This window comes from Diadema antillarum, unplaced genomic scaffold (genome assembly GCF_040938485.1).
Source record: "Diadema antillarum isolate AM-2024a unplaced genomic scaffold, OU_Dant_1.0 seq00000953_RagTag, whole genome shotgun sequence".
In the NCBI taxonomy this organism is placed as follows: Eukaryota; Metazoa; Echinodermata; class Echinoidea; order Diadematoida; family Diadematidae; genus Diadema; species Diadema antillarum.
In genome coordinates this window covers 897,339-902,334 of record NW_027271801.1, presented here as the reverse complement: position 1 = coordinate 902,334, position 4,996 = coordinate 897,339, and positions in this window count along the sequence as shown.

The window sequence follows — 4,996 nt, the reverse complement described above, 5'->3', positions numbered from 1 at the left end:
GGGTCTTACAAAGAACTTTTTGTGCGTTTGTCTGTACTCTTATGGTATTTTTATATTGAAGTGGACCTGTCAGAGGTAGCTATATTTTCCTGACTTTAGATTTTGATTACAAAGTCCTGGCAATTAATACCCCATTTATGCTACCATGTGTAAGCAAATAGAGGGTTCTGAAGCGTCCTGTAGCAGCCTGAGGCAGCCTTTCAACTCAGTATTAACAGACAGAATTCAGAAAAGGAGATCCAGTCAGAGCTTCGGCTTCTGTATAAACGCGAGAAATGATTCGAGAAGCCGCCTTATTGCTGACCCGGAATTTATCAGTGAAGGCCACCGCCAGATAATTTAAACAAAGCAGCCATCGTGACCAACCGCCACTGATCAAACCTGCACAACTTGCACACTTTTGCGCTCAATCATGCGTGCAGTTATATAAGAAATTAAAGAGCCCAGTCCACGTATCGGAGGAGAACCTGGTTGCCATGGGAATGGAGTCAGTCGGGCCTCCTGGGGCGAAATACTGTAAAGCAAGAAATTTTAGCAGCATGAAATTTCTGTGGATTGCCACTGGCATCCAGTTATAGTGTAGACAAGCACTTTCATGTGCATTTTAATTTTGCGAGTCGTAACTCTCGTGAAATTTGCGGAACCAAAATGCATGCAAAAAATTTGTGGTTTTGCAGTATGTTACATGTACATATATGTCATCTGTAAAGATAGCGGGTCTTTAAGTATTCAAATACTGAACTGTTGACTCTAGAGTAGGCACCTGACATGGTGACCCTATTTATTCTTTGATATGTAATGGACATTTCCGTCCTTTCTCAGATATCATATATTTTGTTTCTCATGTTTTCTTTCATCAAAAGTTAAATATTTTTTTGTGGAGGAGGGGTTGCATCAGTCTATAAATGCCTTGTAATGACTTGCTCTTTCTGTAAATGGAGCACAACTTTTAGTTCCAGATGCATAGATATGTGATAAATTTTGTCAATTAATCCATGTATCTGTCTTTGTCATTATTAATGATATATTACGGACTGGCGGCAGACAAAGCATTTCAATTATCAGCAAGTTACAAACAGTCAAAATGAAAAAGCTCAAACAAAGTACAACTCAAAACTGTTTGAAGAACACAAGAGATGTCCCATTTTATCCTAAGGTAGCAGATTGAGTTAACTAAACTCAAGTGTTTTTTCCTATTAATATAGTAATTATTGTAATCTATGTCATGTCTTTTCTGAAGGCATTTATTGTGTGTGTTTTGTCCCTTTTTGAGAGTATTGCAAAAGAAATAAAGGGAAAAGTAGAATCTGCTCCTCCCTTTGTCCCTTTGTAAATGTCCACGTTTAAAACCCTTTAGACTGTAAGTAATCATGGACCAAACATGTTTCCATAAGACCACTTTCTTTTTGTCTTGTATTGTGATTTTTTTATTAAGACTGAATGGAGTGCTTTCAAGAGATGTGGCACTTATTAATGAATTTGGAGAAAATGAACATGCCCACTTTGAACTCAAACTTGCAGTTTCAGCTCTAGTGCGCAGTATCGAGCTGATGCTATCATTTCTTGCTATTGTCTTCAACAGCCACTTCTGAGTACCATTTAGTCCTTACTCCACTTGATCATAAGATTGCTACTCCCTGATAACAGTTAGGTGTGATACAAGCACTTGAAAAGATAGTTCCTCTCTCTCCAGCTCCTCTCTCTTTCTCTTCAGGCCATCTCTCCAAATTGCGTCTGCGTTTGCATTCATGCTCCTAAAATCTTGGCCGCGGTGCCACTCCGGTGCAGTTTCGATACAGGATGTATATGCCACCTCATTTATGAACACTTCACAGCTGTGACTGATTTGATTTTCATTGTTTTGTTTCTTTAGATTTGCATTGCGCTTGTGAATTTTATGCGTCTTTTTAATCGCCCTGTCATTGTGCTTTTAGATACTCCAGTGGTTGTGCGTGATGATTGTAAATATCAAATTTCTATTTTTCTGTTTGTCATATCATTTTTATTCATTCTGAAAAAAAGGTTTTGATTTTCTTTTTATGTACTAGTTGATCAAATCTCAAGACGCGAGGTTTATAAGTTAGTCCTTGCTCTACAATTTATCAAAATGAACTTGTTTATGAGCTTACCAGTGCTGCTCGTAAGGGTGTAAGTCACTCTGTGTAACGTTGAGGTTGCATGCTCAAAGAACAGGGGTTTTCCGCAATTTCATGAGACGATAAGTAATACAAAAGTGGGCATTTCATCCAAGGATGCAATAGGATTAATAGCACAATTGCCATATAGCATACAAACATTCAGTTTTGGCTTACTTTACAGAACAGTGCCATTGCCTGTAGACAAGATGTCTGTACATCCATTCCGCTATACAAATGTGATGCGTGTACCAGTCAGTGTGAGCAAGAGGGGGCATTTGTTGCTTCAGAGAATCATGTTTGAACAAGGTTTGATCCTTACACCTAACCAATATACCAGTTCAGGGTTCCACTTTACACATAAGCAGAAAAAGGTCATTTGTACCAACAGCAACAGGGTATGTTGGTTTTTAAATTCACAAAGATAAGCGTCTGTGATGTAATGATTATTCAATCAATTTGTGTAAATGTGCTTGCCAGCACATCCCACCCAACACCAAAAATGGTATTGGCAATGTCATTAGAAAAAGATTGTTAATACATTCATGCAGAATAATGAAATGGATGTTTTCCCCAGTGGGATTTTGATGAACCACTCTGGTCACTCCTTCTCTGAAAGTTCATCATTTGTTTGAATATGATTGATGAATTCCATTAGTTGTTACGTCAAGGAAGCTTATGCACTTTGTCACTTTGAAAACGAGTGGCGTGCCTAACCAACTGAAAAAAAAAAAGAAGGGTCATTTGTACTCGTGCATATGAGCTAACTCTTAACTGGCTTATTCCTGTGACACCCATGGAGCAAGGTATTTGTTTTTCATACTCTTTCTCACCATGTGGGAATGATGATGACTCGGGGTCACATAGAAGTTGAACTATGAGAGCAACTTTGTGTCATGTTAACTGTGTCGTGGTAACTACAGTGAACCCGGCTAGACATGAAGGCCCGAATTCACGAAGGTGGTACAAATGAAACCATGGTTTAAACCATGGACAAAAACCATGGAGCGCCAAGTGTCGCACGGAATATTTCCTTATGAAATTGGTCATTTCGTCGACAAAATGACTGTTTCGTTAACGATATTATCATTTCGTGGATGAAATTTTCATTTAGTTACAAAATGCTGTCATTTCGTGGACGAAATTTTCATTTCATCGATGAAATGACTGATTTCGTAAGGAAATATTCCGTGCGACACTTGGCGCTCCATGGTTTTTGTCCATGGTTTAAACCATGGTTTCATTTGTACCACCTTCGTGAATTCGGGCCAAAGAGGTTAACACAGCACTCTTATAACAAAGGTGGTTTGGCAGGTCCCAACTCATTATATTTCTTTATTTTTATACCTTGGTATAGTGAGAAACCCAATGTTTTAACAGGGTAATTGTCATGGTTGTTGGGACCATTTTATGATAAGATTCCCCTGTACTATGGCAACAACAATATGGTAGGAGTTGCATGGGTGTAATGTTGCTGTTGTGATTGCAGTGTGAGATAGCCAAAATATGTGGCAAGTCTTATGAAGGAAAAGTGGCTGTGCTGGTATGTCACAAAATTGCATGTAGGTTGCTGCAAGTGTACCATAGTACTTCATATCTTGCCAGAATTCGGGCATTGTGATATGTAGTGCATAGAAATGGTTTTAATATGTTATTTTAGAGTGCCAAGAGGTCAAAACGAAAATAAATTCCAGAGCACATGTATTTGGTAATGTTTTGTATCATCTCAATTCTTTTCCTGACGGCTGCTGTAATGTCACGTTTGTCACATGTACATCACAAAACAGCGAAATAGCAGTAGAGTGAATGTGTGCATTGTTGCACAAATATTTAACATATTGATAATGTGAAATTATTTTGGTATATTTGTCTTTCAAGTGAAGATATTGAAAGTCAATTGTATAATGTAAATTGACCTAAAAGCTATTTGTATGCACACTTATTTCCTGCATTATTCTTTATATATCTTTTAATGTGTAAGATGTAAGTCACAAGTGATTAAAGCACTCGTGTCCCATGATGACTAAGCCTCCTTGTTTAATATTCAATAATTAAATACTAGTAGTCACACAAAAACAGAAAGTGTATGGAATTTGTCTTTTGTAGACTGTGGCCAAAGTTACTACCTGTGTACATTTGTATTTGATACACACCTACTCAGACATACTGTGTGTGTGTGTGTGTGTGTGTGTGTGTGTGTGTGTGTGTGTGTGTGTGTGTGAAAATTGTTTTGGACTTTATAGAGGAGGGGAAAAAAATTGCAGTAAAAGCAGGCAAGCTTGGGTTTCATTTGCAAAAATGGGAACAGTTGAAGATTTTGTAGAGATTGCATTTTCAATGATTCATCCCCATTGTTGGCATGGATAGGTGTCCAGATTGATGGTTTGAATTATATATTTTAATTATGTCATGTTTTAATCTTTCTTCCCCCATGTCAGACGTATGGTCAGTTTCGGCTTTTGGCATATTAATGTTTAGGAATCAGTATTTATGAGCATTATGGTGGTCACATTTTTTTTTTCTTTCCCACGTCAGACGTTTGGTCAGTTTTGGTTTCTGGTGTGTGTCTAGGAAACGGGTAACCATGATACGTCCTGTATGTAGTGTGATTTGGTGTGTGAGTGTTTGTGTTTGTGTTTGTGGGTGTTCGCGTGTGGATATGTTTTTTTGTTTATTCGTTTTGTGTTTGTATGTGTGCATGTTGAGGGTCAGTTTCCGGGGGGAGGGGGGGGGGGGGGGTATGCCTGAGTAGAAAAGTATGTGACGGGTGGAGTTGGGTAGATGTAGTTATAGGTAATAGTAGAGTAATGGTGTGCAAGTTAAGGGGGTTAAGCAGGTATACAGTTTGTTTTGACAATATG